General features: G+C 43.7%; 1 protein-coding gene across 5 annotated transcripts in view; it reads left to right on the top strand.

Annotated features, from left to right (window-relative positions):
• The first annotated feature begins 2,834 nt into the window (after positions 1–2,834).
• The window catches only part of Flrt2 (fibronectin leucine rich transmembrane protein 2), a 76,230-nt gene continuing 63,200 nt past the window's right edge, over positions 2,835–15,864 (top strand). For 2 of the 5 annotated variants that reach the window (XM_036205935.1, XM_036205932.1), the window contains exon 1: positions 6,122–6,896. The gene's annotated coding sequence lies outside the window, so the exon portion shown is untranslated. Of the gene's footprint in view, positions 3,486–3,681; positions 5,355–6,121; positions 6,897–15,864 lie in introns of those variants that run through there. The other 3 variants (XR_004946527.1, XM_036205934.1, XM_036205933.1) reach the window with 3 other exon arrangements.

Consider the following 15,864-nt stretch of genomic DNA (forward strand, 5'->3'; position numbering starts at 1 on the left):
GAAAATCAAAGCATGAAAAATATTAGAAAACCCAAACTGAGAAATTCCACAAAATTTCCAATCCTCACTTTTAAAACTCTCAGCATCAAGGGGTGGGAAGGGGGCTCCTTGGTAATGTACTTCTCATGCAATCATGGGAACATGAGTTTGCAATCTAATATCCTGAATAACAAGCCAGGAGCAAGTGTTCTTGTATCTTGGGGAGGAAGAGAGGAGTATCCCCAGGACTTACAGGCTAGCCAGTCTAGCTAAGAAAGACTGTCTTGAAAAAAAAAAAAAAAAAAAAGATGGACAGTGATTGAGGAAGAAAGCAAAGTAGACCTTTTGGACATACACACACACACACACACACACACACACACACACATGCACGCACATATACCCTCAGGATCATAAAAATAGGAGAAACTGATAAACTGTCAGAGTGCAAGGACTGGAGACATTCTTAAGGGATCCTGAGACAGGAAAAGGCTGTAAGGGAAAAGTGATGAAACATGAACTTAGTTTATTGCAGTGTAGGCATGATGGTTTCTCAGTTTTGATAAACATTCAAAGGCAAGATGAGAACATTAATAGATGCTGCCTCTAATAAGACTGAAGGAATTTGCCTATAATGCTGTGATGCTAGGACTATGTGATGTAAGGATAACCCCATTAACAATAATAAGCAAATACATGTCTTATGCAACTTGCCTATTCTGATTCCTTGGTGGTGCAGGAATATTGCATATCCGTTGTCTAACTTACAACATTGAAATTTTCAGCACTTGGGGTGTAAACTATGGTGTGTGATCCAGGTATTGTGTTATTTTAACTGTTATCTAGACTTAGAGAAACCAGTCTCTCTCTCTCTCTCTCTCTCTCTCTCTCTCTCTCTCTCTCTCTCTCTCTCTCCTCTCCCCTTCTCTTTGTGTGTGCTCCCACACCCATGCTACCTATTAATAGAGAATAATTTGAGATATTAGAAAGGAGGTAAATAAAAATTTGAGACTGCAATCGAATTTTAGTTGCAATAAAAAGTCCATTAAGGACTGAAGCCTTAAAGATTACTAGAGAGCTAGATTTCTGTTTCCTTTCATTTCTCTTCTTCCCATGTTAGACTACCACCACCATTCCAATTTATTAGCGATTGTTTCTCAATACTGGTAAAATGGCAAGGCTATCACAGGCCGTGAATTTGTAATACTTAGGAGCCCTTGGACCACATCCATTTCTTTTGCTCTGTCTGGTCTCACCTTCATGCGTTTCTAAAGCTGACTCTTAAGTCATGTGGATAAGAAACTTATTACATTGCTTCTTTTCATACATTTCTTGTGGTATTTTCTTTCCTTACTTTTTTAAAATCATAATCATAACTGCACCAGTAGCTTTTTAAAAAGCAGAGCATGCTCATCGCACTGTTTCATTATAATTCAGGATCACCAATACTTGAAAATAAACTTCTACATACTGCTAACCATTCCCCTCTTCCTTTTTTTCAATTCATCTCTTCCCAACAGCGCGAATCTAAAAGTAAAGCCTGTTTGGGCTTCCATCTTGCCAGTTAACCAAAAGATGTTCTTAAGAGTGAAGTCAATAAACCATCCTCTCAGAAGAAGGATACAAGGGAAGAGAGGTTCTGGGGCACATTTGCACACTTAGAAAGGATAATGGATATTTAAAGGCAGGTGGAAGAGCATTTGTCCTAAAGTGTGTTCTTCCTTGTCGATTCAAGAGCCCAAGGAGCTATACCTATGCTCTACTGCCACCTTGGCAAATCGGAAGGATTTACAACGGAATTCTTCACGCTGAAGTCTGGAAGCAGCTCCTGCAGCTTCTCAGGGCTGCTGAGCTCAGATAGGCGTTTGGAATGGCTGCCATTCACATTGGCTTGGCTACTTTGCGCACGGAGGGTGGGGGTGGGGGCGTCTCTTTCGTGGAAAAGCACGCTTTGCTTTCCCCTTTGAAACAACTCGGCTTCAGCAAGGTCTGCCTGTAACTCTCAGAGCTTTCTTACAGCTTCCTGCTTCTTTAGCGCAGAATAGAGCCTGAAAAAGCGATTCTGCCCTCACGCGGATCTGGGTTTATGCTCAGATCAGTCTTGGCTCATTTGAGGATGAAGGCTACAGTAGAGGCGCCTGAGAACGATTTTCTCAGGACTAAGTTTCTTTTCGGGGTCAGCGAGATGGTTCTCTGCTCACACTTCCTGCAAGTTCTAAATGCTTAGGCAAAGCTGTTTACTAAACCCAAGCAGGAGTTTATTATTTGATTAACCTGTTCCAAGGGAGCCTAGAAAACACTGTTAGTCAAATCGCCCTTAAAGCTGACCTGCTGCTTCAAATCCCCACTTTTTCTTTCCCTTTTCTTCCTTTTTTTATGTTTTGCAAATTTTATTCTTGCTCCACACCCCCCCCCCCCCCCCCGCCTTTCCCTTTCTGCAGGTTTCCCGGATCACATACTAATCCCCCCCCCCCTTTTTTTTTCTTCTCCACTGGGTCTTCAGGTGCCACAAACTTCCTTACTTGAGTGATGTCATTTAGTTTACACTGGCCTCGGACGGATAGGTGGGAGGCAGCTGTCCTTGTGGTTTCATTTAAATTTGCCAGGAGTGGGTGGGTACCCTCCTTCATTCCTCTCGCGCTGCACTCGGAATTCTGTTAAGAGTTAGAACTAGATCAGAGATTTCCAAGTCTTCAAAGCGCAGCTGGGAAAGGAAATGATACCAGGGGCGGGGCGGGGGGGGGGCACAGAAGTAAAGGAATAAAACCCAACTTTTCTGGCAACTTTAATAAATCCGGTAACTGGAGGTAAAAAATAGATTGTGAGGGCTGGGTCTGGTCCGGATGAAACGCTAGGCTCCTTCCCAATTCCCGAGTCTGGCTCGGAAAGCGCGCCGCTGGCATCTTGCCACGCGAGTGCCCCTAGACAGCCACACGCCCACTGGAACTGCACGTGAACAAAGCGTTTGCCTGAGAGCCACGGCCGGCGGTTTCTCAGCGCAGTCTAGCTTCTACCCAGAGTGTAGGGTGAATACAGGGTTAAGCTAGTTCCCTTCTCGGTAGGAGGGAAAGGAGGGGGAGGGGGGAACCAAGCGTTCTGTCTTGCCCGGTACCTTGCAGTTAGTTGTACATTTGAAAGCGGTCGCCATCACTGGTGAGTTTGGCGTCACCCATTGTCACCACCGAGGAATGTGCGCTGGGAGATAACACCAAGTGCAGGGCCTCTCAAGCACGCAGAGCTCTTCTCTGCTTTCCAGGTGCGCTGGGTTTCTGGTCCTCCGTCCTGAGTTTCCAGCAGCTGGAGGAAGCACCTCCGAAGCGGCCACGGCGTCCACTGAGCCTCAGGACCAGGGTGGCAGTTCTCAACGATGGGCAGGAGGGACCTCGGCGGCGACCCCTAAAGCAATACCATGCCCGGGGAGTCCCTGTGCTGCCATGCCAGCTTCTTCCCTTTCCACCTCCCTGATCCAGTCGGATTCGGATGAGCTAAGGAGACAAGGCCGCCAGGTAAAGGGATTGCAAAGCCAGGTGAAGTTTCTAGTGACTGCCTTAGCTTTCCTTATGTGGGCACCACGTTATTTGGCACATTTTTTTTTTTTTTAAACAAGTGGTGGGTGGTCACCGGGTGGGTGTTCTAGGTAATATCTCTTTTTATTCCCAAAGAAAATAGGTTTTCTTTTTTTCTCTCTACCCCTACTTGGAGGACTTCTATACTCTCAAGTCGAATTCACATCCTCTAGGGAGTTTTGTGACTGAGTTGTGGGGCTAAAAACAAAAACAAAAACAAAAAAACAAACCGCTCCTTTGCTGCCTGCCGGAAACATCGATCCTAAACGGAGTTTTCTGAATCCCCCATGCTTTTAGAACTCCAGCCTCTCATTTCCCCTAGAATGAATCTCTTAAGTACGGTAAGTAGCAAACTCCCCTGCCCATCTGTGTTGAATGGCAGAAGTGTTATTATTATCAAGTGTCTGTATTTGATACCTCTAGTCGCCCTGTGCCCCAAATCCGGGTTCAATTAGTCACTAAACTGAGGATGATAGTTCGTTTTCTTTCCAATCGAGTGCGGTTTTTCAAAACCAAGGACCCTTCCTGCTCTGCTCCAGCACCGGGAACTGGTAGTTTTAGGGCTGGTGTAATTGCGCTTTCCTGACTCACCAGCGGGGCATGGAGAAGTCCACCAGAGCTCCCAACGCTGAACTAGGATCACTTTCCCTGCACGGCCTGCCTGGGACTTGGAGATGGGTCCTTCTACGCCCCCAGGAGCTGAATGCAAGGCCAAGCAGATGCCCAGCGTAGTAAGGTGAAGGACCTATCCAGCTGCTCTCGGTTTCCCTCCAGGCTAGGGACCTCCTGGAAAGGTGCCTCTGCTGAGCTGACCAGTCCAGGGCTCTTCCAGGAGCTTTCAGCGCCAGCGCGAATCACTTCTGTTTTGTGATCCCCTCCACGATCAAGGGTCTGAGCTAGCTAAGGTCTCTGCACTAAACAGGGGAAGGAAGGTTTAGGAAAGAGCCTGTCTGTCTAGGGAGGACTGGTCCCACACTTGCTGTTTGGATCAATCATTTTGCCTGCTAGGGGGCTCAGGAAGGGGCAGTGGCTGCTGAAGGCCACCGCCATCGCTGCTGTCATCTTGGCGCTTCTCTTCATAAGCTCCCAAGATGACTCTCACTGTCTGTTTCCCTCAGCTTAGAGGCTCCATTCACGCCCCATTCTCTCCTGGATATGTGTCAGTTACACTTCAAGTTTGGAGAAAAGACAGGCTACGCATGCATACGTGTTTTCTAGTCGCCTTGGCATCTAGAGAGGACAGGGAAGAGTGGCAAGCTCTCTTGAACCCCAATGGTGTGTGCCAACGTGTGTGAATGCGTGTGTCGCGGTGCGTTTGGGTGTATCCTTGTGTGGCTTGGGAGACAAATCGGGCTTTTCTCCAAGTCGTCTTACCAGTATTTAAGCGCTCAAATCCATGAAGGTAGCAGACACAACAGCGATGCAAGGAAATAAAAACAATTGGGGAAGTGGTGCCAAGTGACTCAGACTTTGAACTGAGGACAAGGAGTGCGGTCGCGCCTGGGGTTCGTCCGGAAATCATCTCCAGCGGGTTACAGGCAACGCCCTTGCCGAAGTCGTCAGTCCAGAATGCTGAGAAGATCCCTAGGGAGTTGGTTCAGGGCGAGCTTTCAACTTGCAAATTGCTTTCCCGGGGCTCTACCCACAGTGCGCCTCATTGCAGCCTAATGCTCGGTGCCGGCTTGTTCTCCCTCTTCTGTTAGTACGCCGACAGTCTCCAGACTAGTTAAAAACACATCGCAACTTGCTGGAGACTTATGGGCATCAATGAATGGAGGAACAAATCAGGCCACCACCCCCTTGCAAACAAGAGAGGAAAAAAAAAATAAAATGAAAGAGACATGTCTCGGATTTCTTAGATTACTTTTTAACCTTTGCAAAGAGAATCCCAAGTGGGAAAGGTGTGCCAATTGGACGTTTTAAGTATGCAGCCTGTTTTCATAGTCTTTGCTGCAGACGTTGTCGGTTGTCCATTATAATTTCTAGAGACCACTCATCTACTGAACATCACTCTTTCCAGGAGCAGTCAGGGTGACAGGGGAAAGCGGATGTGTTAAAATACGATGCCAAACTCTAATTCCTCCAATTAAAGTTTATGGAAGAAAGCTTGATGAGCAGACCTTTGGTGCGTTGGAGGTGCCGCACATCCCCAATGTTGCCTCTGAGTAAAATAACGCCATTTTGGTTGAGAGACTTGCTATATTTTTACCCTCTAATGTTATGTTTCGATCATTTCTAAGTAATAGCTCCTCCGGCGTGGATGTACATCGGGCGAACTACAGGGAAAGGGTCCTTCACCTTTCAGAGAAGCTGAGGGTAGGGAAGATGCCCGAGGCTTAGAGAGAGGGTGAAGCATGGTTCTGGGTCAAGTTGGCGTTCCTGGGTTAGCCGGGTGCACGTAACTCTCTCCAGGGAGGATAGGGTTAAAAGCCCCATCTGACTTTGCCTCTTGGAAAGCTTAGGGTTGCTGCGGCTCCTCCCAAGCATTCTTTAAATCAGAGAAGTGGGAGGGACTCGGCTTGGGAGGGAGGAGAAGAGAGAGGCCAAGAAAGAGGGCTCGAAGAAGGGAGCGCGCCAGAGCTCCAGGGGCCGAGGGAGAGGAGGGGCGCGCAAGCTGCAAAGCCGATCCCGCGAATTCATTACAGTAAACATCTCCCGGGGGTGTCAGGAGGGGTGGGGGTGGGGACTTCGGCGTCTACATTAGCGGACCGGTCAGATCAAGGCAGCAGTGTGGCTGGAGCTGCCTCCAGACCCGCGCCCCGCAGACGCTGCACTTGGAGTGAGCCCCGCGCCCGCCCCCGCGCAGCCCGAGCTGCACGCCCTGCTGCGCGTGGTCCGCACATTCCCTGCGACCGAGCGCCCGCCCAGTTCTCCCGCCGACTCGCGCGGTCCTCGGGCTCCCAGCAGTCCCGGATCTGGCCGGGACGCGCTCCACCGCCCTCTTAGATCGCCCTACTTTTTTCGGGGTTCGAGGCGGAGAGGGGGAGACGGAAGAGGAGAGGAGACCAGAGCTGCGGCGGCCCGAGCCTAGATAAAGTGGCATGCCCGACCCCTGGAGACGGAGGTGGCAGAGGACCCGGGAAGACGATGCCGCGGCTCCGTAGGGGACGTAGGCGACAGCGAGCAAGGCGAGCGGGGCGCTCGGGCGCCCGCAAGCTGCCGGGAGGCGCTCACCACTCTAAAGCTCTGGCCTCAGCTTTCCGGAGCTCCGACGCAGCCAGAGACAGAGCTGGTTTGCAGCAACCGCCGCCGCCACCTGGAGGACCCAGCAAAAGTTTGGATCTGGGGGAGGGCGCTGCGCTGAGCGGGATTACCAGCAGGGCTGAAGGGAGACCTGGAAAACCTTAGCAGGTAAATGCGCACCCTTAACCGTGCCTCCCCCTCTGGCTTGGGATCCTTTGAAAGCCTTTAACCCTGGTTTTGACTCAAAGTAAGACCGGGGCCAAGTTCAAGGTCCCAGGGATGGGTATACCAGCGCTGGCAGTTCGATAGTCATGTTAGCTGGGGGTGGGAATGGAAGTGTGTGGCGGCGGGGGTGGGAGGTGTCTTGGTGTTTCTTCATGCCAGATAGGCAACGATGTGAGTCGATCCCCTCACCCGAGTGGAAGGAAACCCTGGGCCCCTGCTGGTATCTGATTCTGTATAGTTTGGAAATTTAAAATGTGTATCCAAGGACTTTTAAGTGTGCCCGAATTCAGAGAAAGGATTGATGGATTTCATTCAAACCCCTGTCTCCCCATTCTCTCACCCTATTTCCTATACAAAGAAAGGAAGCTTACTTTTGCTCACCTGCTTCTGGTAGCTTTCTCTGAATCTTAGATTTGGAGAGGGGTATGAATATTGAAAGCAGAGAGAGATTACCTCCCCCCCCCCACCCCTCGACATCCTCGGAGTCTTCCCTAATTTCATTCACCTTCTGGTGTCATAAAAATACAAATTATAAAAGTCACAATTTCATTGAAGGGCCATATGAAACGTTAGCCATTGGTGGTGTAAATTTGCTCTCTCTCTCTCTTTCTCCCCCCCCCCCGTGTGTGTGTGTGTGTGTGTGTGTGTGTGTGTGTGTGTGTGTTAGGGGAAAAAAGAGAGGTATGGCTATGGACGCACATGTATGTTCCACTGCCTGGGGTTAGTGATGTTACACAGAGCCCCCACCCCCATCCTTTATTTAGCCTGATGCTCAGTGATGTGGGGGAACTCGGAATGGCTTCATGTGTGCCAGGAGGCTAGGGTACCAGAGGGAAGACACTCATAATTCTGAACAGCAGCTCCATGCACTTAATAAAATAGCTGCTGCTCACTCCCAGGGCAGAAACGATTCAGCACCACCACCCCTTCAGGCACTATGGAGTTTTGAAGCATTTCTTGAGGCCCTGGTATCATCTTTATTATGATGATCACTATTAATTCTTCTGGAAACTCCTAGTACATTCTCTGAATGAAAATCATCTCTCTGAGAGCTTGTGATTAGTTCTAATAGAGGGAATCTCCCGTTAAGCTAACAGTAAACTAATCAAGTAAGTGCAAGGCGAAAATCCCTACAAATGCTCCTCCAGGAGCTCAGGGTGCCTATCAGATTTCTTTGCATGCTCTGTCTGCTGTTCACAGCCTCTTCTAAGTGGGAGCCATTGCTCCCCATTCAGCTGGGAGGCTACCTAAATCACATAGGGTTCTAGTGAGCTTCAGAGCATGTCCACTCGCTTACAGGATTATTGTTAAATTTATGATGTCTAACTTCCCCCAGCCCAAAACTAATATGAAGGATGGTTTCCGTATCAGAGCAGGATCCTCTCTAGTCCTACCTGGTATGACCTTATTAAATCAGCGAAGAAGTATCTCCCCAAGATTCCGAGGTAAATAGAATGTCAGGTTGGCTTTTGTCCAGTGCTGTATTTGATTGTTGCTGTGTGGATATAAAATTTTAGAACTGGATTATGTCTTCTAAATCACCAAGATATTTACCAGATACATGTGGCTTGGCTGGCCACCATATTAGAGGAGAATCAATCTTCAGCGAATATGCACACCAAGAAAAGTTGCACATTTTACTGCCCCTGAGTGCACAACTTTTCTCCCTTTATCTGTTTTTTAGAGAAGCCTGAGAAGAAATCAAAATAGGCTAGGGCAAAAGCCTTTAAGGGTCTTTACTAATGACTGTTGGCAGTACAGTGCCACACTGTCATGTCAAGGTGCAAGTATCTGTGGCTGGAGGAAGTTGGAAGATGTAATTTCAAACATTATTCCTTTCTTTTCTTTTCTTCTTTTTTTGGATACCTATATCTTCACACTTACATAGTTTCACTACTGTCTTACAAATTCTAGGGGATGCTTTAAGATTATGCCAACGCTGGCCTACTCTGGGGTCCCTTGTGCAGTCATTTTTTTTTTTCCTGTATAAAAGGTTTGAGATGATGTGATCATCAGAGTTTGAACGGCTGAATCTCATTTGAACCTCCTGTGATTCCCTTTACATTTATTCTGGCCTGCTGGATAGATGGACTTAGGATTTAGACCAACCTTCCTAAAGCAGCGTTTAAGTTTCCCTGTTCCAAGCTGTGGTTTCAAGTATGTCCACCACCAGAAGGCTTACTCTGAAGAGGCTCAGCTGCAGACCTAATCTAGTTCAACTCTTCATCTCTCTACTTGCACGAGGAGGAATGGGTACTCCTGTGATCAGCAGTGCCTTAGGTCCAAAATACATAAATAAAAGGAAACAGCGGGGAGACTTTGCCGTCTGCTTACAACATTCCAGTAAGGTGAGGGTGATGAGCCTTGTGTCTGTTTGGTTCATGCTTTTCTGGAGGATCATTTTTTGGTATATTTAATTTTAATTAAAGTTCTCCCCCCTCACCACACACACACACACACACACACACACACACACACACACACACACACACACTGGATTGCTTTAATAACTTTGTGGTTTCTGCCACACTGTTTCAAATTCAGTCCATTAGTGACCTCTATCTGTGAGAAGTGAATACTCATTGTTTTTTCTTTCTTCTCAGCATCTGCAGACTGATGATGTGTGTCTGGGGACCTACTAGCTCCATAGATCTTTCTGAATATTTCATATTTTATTTTATTTTTTTCTGATTTGATTTTTTCAAATACAGAGTTCAGCGTGGATAATGGTATTTAATAACACTAATAAAATGTTGTCAGGGAACAGAGTCCTACTAAATGGTTATCCCATAAAGCATTGGCAACATGATCAACGTGAATTTAAATCTCAGCGTTCTACATTGCCTGAAAGAATTGTACACTCAAGGCGACTGTTGTGTTGAGACTCACAGCAGCGCTGTTGAATGTCTGTGAAATTTTATTGCCCCTAAGTGCTTACATAACAAGGGAAACTTGAGACAAGCCCAGAACGTATATGTGGTAACTATACTTCTTAGTAGCCGAGTGCATGTGTCTTTAAATTCATCTTGGCTCTGCTGTGACTTAGGTGCAGCTGAGGGATGAGGTGGAGTATGAGAAGGACATTTATAAACAGATGGTCCTTTTAAAGAGACTCTGAAAACCTGACTCCTAGTCCAGCTTTATCTTCTGTGGCTTTTCAAGTAGAGATCTGAATTTTAGTTGATTTTTTGAAATGTTAATTGAAGCTAAAGCTTCCTGCATTTCTTAACTTGGGTGGATATCATTATCTGACATTTTCCACATGTTTTTGATGTAGTGTTTATTTGGGATGTGGAGTTTTAAGGAGTTTTCTTTTTTCTTTCTTTCTTTTCCCTTGGGCAGGCTTTAAAAAGACATTTTTAAAGACCAACTATTGTTATTATTGAAGTTAAACAAGTATTATAGTACTCCCGTGGGCTTTCTTTCTTATTGTTCCTGCCCCTATCCATTTGCTTTTGTGAAATCATATTTTTCCTCTACAACTCCACGTTCAGGGTAGGAATAGTACTGTCGGTATGTGTGAGTCTCTCTAATGAAGAGCAACCTCGAAGTTTATAATAAAATATACACATCTATACACCTCAGTGGCTATTTTCAGACAGATTCTTTTCAAGGGTCTAAGTATGTTTCTTTTTAAGGGCTGTGACACAAATATTGTTATAAAAATATCCCGTGTTCTGATGAATACAGAGGCTTATTTCAGTCGCATGGAACAGTAAAACACTGTATTAGCAAAATAATCAGTGGTATTTTGAGTACATGGTCAAAATCTGTTAGAACCTTCATGTTTCTTTTCCTCCTTTTTCCCCTGCTCTTTGGTGAATTTCACATCTACTGGTCTTTTTGGTTTTCTTTGATTCTTTCTACTGTGGCTCTTTGAAGTGCTTCAAAATTAAACAGTAGCTACTTTTTAGGAAAATTCATCATGTTATGTTCAGGATTCCAGGAGAGTTAATGACGCAGAAAAAGTCCTGTAAAACATCTTTCTAAAAGAAGTCCTTCTCTTGAAGGCTTCCTACTTACTGGCCTCCTGTACCATTTGCAGTGAATTGGAACTCCATTATTTATTTTTCAAATACCACCTCTAACTTAATTTAATGTGGGATGTGTTTCTGCAGAAGTGTGCAATGCCTTGTGTGTCCTGGGTCCCCTGAACAAAGCAGTATCATTGTTACCAAACTGCAGTAAGGGAAGGTCACAGAAAATCCTTGGGTATAATTGAGGAAGTCAGAGGCCTCATTCACTTCATTCTCAAACACTGGCCAGTTACTGCGCTGAGATTTAATAAGGACATACATTTTTCCACCCCTCTGGCAGCTTAGTGGTTAAAGACTTCAGCCATTTTTGGAAGCATTCACAAAGTAAGTCTTTGGAGCTGCAAACCATTACCTTTCCTTGATTCTTCTCATAGGGATTTTAGAGGAATGTGCAACAAACGTGGAAGAAGCCTCTGTTGACCTAAGTTTATAGGTCCTATTGTTCATTTCAGTTATATTGTTATAGTTTAGTTCTTTCTATTCAAGCTTCCATAAAGATAAAAAGAATCCCCCAGATGAACTTTTGAAGAACCTGAAGGGTTTTGGAGTTAAGCCTACTGAAAAATGGCAGCTTCTAAAGTTCATACATGCCAATGATCATTGAGAGCCCCTTTTTTTGGAGTGAAAAAGCAGTGGTTCCTACTGGGGTTCATGAATACCGTGCTTGCCAGAGTCCACATGGGTCACACGGCCCTGTGGGAAGCATTGGACATGTACTACTCCTGAAATAGGTCCACATGTTCGTGTCACTCTTAGCTCCAGCTGGTTGTGGGTGTCACTTTCATGAGAATCTAATGTCAAGACAAACTTTGTCGTAGTTTTCTATCCTATTCTGCTCCCCAAATTGGATACAGATGCTTGGAAAAAGGAATTATGAAGGGTTTCTAGTACTTACCTACAGGTAGAACAAATGGAGGCTAAGGAGAATAGTTTGGATAAACATTGCCCTTAAAGGCTTTATTATGAATTTCATTTTTTTCTTCCCTAATAGTCCAGCTTCTGCTTAAGTGACATCTTGAAGCTAAGGGATACCTGGCTGTGCACAGTTAATAATGAACATTCATTTTTAATCTTAATTAAGTAGATGCAGAAATCTCCAAATATAGGTCAAATTTTTAATTCTTTATAGATTCACCAAAGATGTTCAGAGTTGGGTATTTTTGTTTTAAAATGTAAAAACTTCACGGCAGTCTTTATATATTTACAGTTTAAATAATAGCATTTAAATAAATAATATCTCCTTTCCACTATTGTACAAGATTACGAGTTTTTCTCTGCTGATTAATTTTATGGTGTTAGGCATTTGGCTCCTCAACCATGATAGAGCATGAGAAATGTCTTTTTTTGAGGAAAGAAGATTACAATGTGCATTTTTTTTTTTTTTTTGGTCAGGGTACTCCTTCCTACATTTGACTTTGTAGGAATTACTTAATCTCCTGGAGACTTAATTTCCTCTTTGCAGAGTTCAACAGAGCTGTTAAGAGGCCAAATAAGATTTAGGTGTGTGGAATGCCTTGATAACAATACAATGTTATATTCTCATACAGAGGCATTATTTAAGTTGATAACATTTACCATTGCATGACTGTCCTGTGTTAGGATAGGCTAGGTTCTGTCTAATTAACAGGTAAACCAAGAGATTCCTCTGCCCTTTCAGGAGCCTTGGTTCTTGTATGTGTGTGTATGTGGTTTCACCTAACATATGAAGTGTTTTTCGGACTCATGTATTTTTTTTTTCTTCAATTTGTTTAGTGATTGGTTGAGCTTTCCCTGTTTTGACACTCTTCTTTCCAAGCCTGAGAGTTAATTAGGGTGAGATGAATGCAAGGACTAGACTTTCCCTCGCTTGAACTACTGAATAGCTGGCAGAGACTGAATTGATCACAGGTGGATTCTACTAAGGATCTTTATTGGAAGAAACTGCACAGTCCCTTGAAATAAAATTGCTTCTGTTTCTGACCAGGTTTAAACTTTATGTATGAGAGCCACTTTTTGTGAAAACAACAGTAAGAAAAAGGTATGATGCATTTTTAAAAAGTTTATCTTGGAAAATAAGACTGTCCTTTTCATTCTTTGGTTAAAAAACCCAACTCATCCATTATCAACAAATAGAAAGATCTGATTTGCTATGATAGAAACATATATTACAAAACCTTATGGTGTCAGTGTCACTAACTTTTGATGACCCAGTTCTTTATGGCTTATTTCTATGAATTTTTCATTTGTCCTATCTTAAACAGTTGTTTGCACATTTATTGCACTTTGCTAATTTGTTTACATGCAGGCCTTTGTGAAGGTTACTTCTGAATGTTTTGATGTCCCTTGATTCAAAGTTTCACAAACATAGTACATTTGTGAAGTATGCAAAACACTTTTGAGATGATGATTTCTGGTCAGAATAGATATTTTAGCCAATGACGCACAATTCTTTTCAATTTGTAATTTGTTAACTTTCCAAGTTCTAAAAGTTAGTATTACTTTCTATTTTATTTATTTCATTGTTATTAATTACTTTTCATGATTCTAGAGATTACTGAAACAGGCGGTCTCACTGTGTAGTCCTGGCTGACCTAGGACTCACTTTGTAGACCAGGCTAACCTTGAACTTTCAGAGATCTGCCTGTCTCTGCTTCCAAGTGCTTCCAAGGGGTTAAAGTCGGTATCACTACTCCCAAGTCTTCCTTAACTTTGCTATTTTTATAGTATCTTGTAAAGTCCATGATCATAGCTATTATTTTAAGATGGAAAACTGCTTTCATAGTTTGGTACAATGTATGAAAATAACTTTTGGGTCTGACATTATTAAATACTTTAATAATAAGATTTTAAGAAAGAAGATGTTTTCTACTGATTAAAGATTAAATAATCAAATGGAAAGAGCTTGTATGTATCTGTGTGAGGAGTTAGTATGTTAGTGCATGCCTTTGCAACATATAAATGTATCTTAAGTCTTGGAGACTGGAAAGGAAGTACTGTTTACTCTAAAATAAGCTGTTGTTAATTTAGCTGTAGTCTCTCCAAGATAATAAAATAATAAGGTCTCACCAATAATGTTAGTGTTTTCTTTCTTCCTTACTTTTTTGAGATTATAATTACACTTCTCCTCTTCCCTTTCTGCCCTCTGAACACTCTCATATACTCCACCTTGCTCTCTTTCAAATCCGGGGTTCTCTGATATTACTGCTGCACAAATATATGTATAAGTTTAGGTATATACCCATATATTCTCAAACGTAACCTGCTCAGTCTGAGCAATGCAACCCACAAGCATGTCCTCAGGACTGAACATTTGGTGTCAGACCACTCATTGGTGTGCTCTTTCCTGGAGAAGATTATTTGCCCCATTCTCCGAACTCCTTAGTTGCCCGTGGTTCTTTAATTGGAGATTTTCTTTTCCATATAGGTCAAAGGAAACAGTATGTGAAGAAAAGTACCAAATGCCAGGAGAAGGTCTGTCTCTTGTGAAGTAGATAATGATACTTTAGAAGTAGAAAGTACACTACAGGTGGTGAAGAAACCTTATTTATTCACTCAGAAGATAATCTTTAACCCTTGCAGTGAGGCAGACACACGATACATGCATAAATGACCAATATGGCTGGAGAGTCCAGATATAGGTAGTGAATAAGTCCTGTGATGAGGGTCCTAGCTGGTGGCAGGAGACGGTGAGGCAAAACATGACTGCATCATTGGTTTATGCATGACTGAAGACATTGCTGTCAACCTCAGTAACTGAGCCAGGGATATGCAGTGAAAGGAATTCTGCATTCAGTTAGGTACTAACGTTGGCTCTTCCACTTGTTAATTGGGTGAACTGGGCCAATTTTTAAATTGTTTCTTAGCCTTTGTCTCTTTAAGTAGAAAATGTGAGGACTGGGCATGTATCGTTGTGGTAGAGAAATTACCTAGCATATATAAGCCTGCTGTCCATTTCGAGCTTACAAAGGACTGGGAAAAAAGGAAGAAAATGCATGCAGTGGAACACAAAGAGAGCAAGAAAGGAAATAAAATTTTATACAGTAACAAAAGGAGCCTTGTAGTAGAGAGTGGTTTAAGAAGGTCATTTGAGATGGGGCTAGGAAAAGCGAGAGAAACAGAGTGAAGAACTCCTCTCAAGTTGGGAAATGAGTTACACCAACTAGTTCATTGAACACCCATTTTTGATTATTAAGAGTTTTGTGTAATGTGCTCTCACACATAGAAGTATATCTTTGCATCCTTTGCCAATGTTTGCAAGAAACCAGGTTCTGATCTGGGATACTGAGCACAGTGAGCTATGGTGATTATGTCTTTGCCAGGGTACAGCCACTTTTATCAAAATGAATTTTAAGCACTTGCCTTGCCCAGTTCACTTCACCCATGACTCTTCAAGAGTCATGGAAATACTTTGTTGTAGAAATTTAAAACTATAATTATTGTTGTATTTCTTCATACTTTTCTGTCTGTGTGCAATGATTGTACCTTATTTGTCATGGTTAGTGTTTATTGTCAAACTCAATGCAACCTAAAGTTAGCTGCAAAGAGGGGACTTCAATTGAAGAATCATCTCATTCAGACTAATCTGAGGCCAGGTCTGTGAGAGATTGTCTTGATTGATAATTATGTCAGAGGAGTCATCCTACTTCGGACTGTATCATTTTTAAGCCAGCAAATTAGGACTGTATTAGAAAGCTGGCTGAACTTGAGCCAATGAGCAAGCCAGTAATCAGCATTTCCCCAAGTGCTTCAGCTCCTGGCCTGATTTCCCTCAATGTTGGAAGTATAAGCTGAAATGAACCCTTTCCTTCTCTAAGTTGCATTTGGTTATGGTGTTTTTCAGAGCAACAGGAAACAAACTAGAACCCTTATGTAATGATGGACATTGGATGTGGAAT

The sequence above is a fragment of the Onychomys torridus genome, chromosome 14 (assembly GCF_903995425.1).
Source record: "Onychomys torridus chromosome 14, mOncTor1.1, whole genome shotgun sequence".
Lineage (NCBI taxonomy): Eukaryota > Metazoa > Chordata > Mammalia > Rodentia > Cricetidae > Onychomys > Onychomys torridus.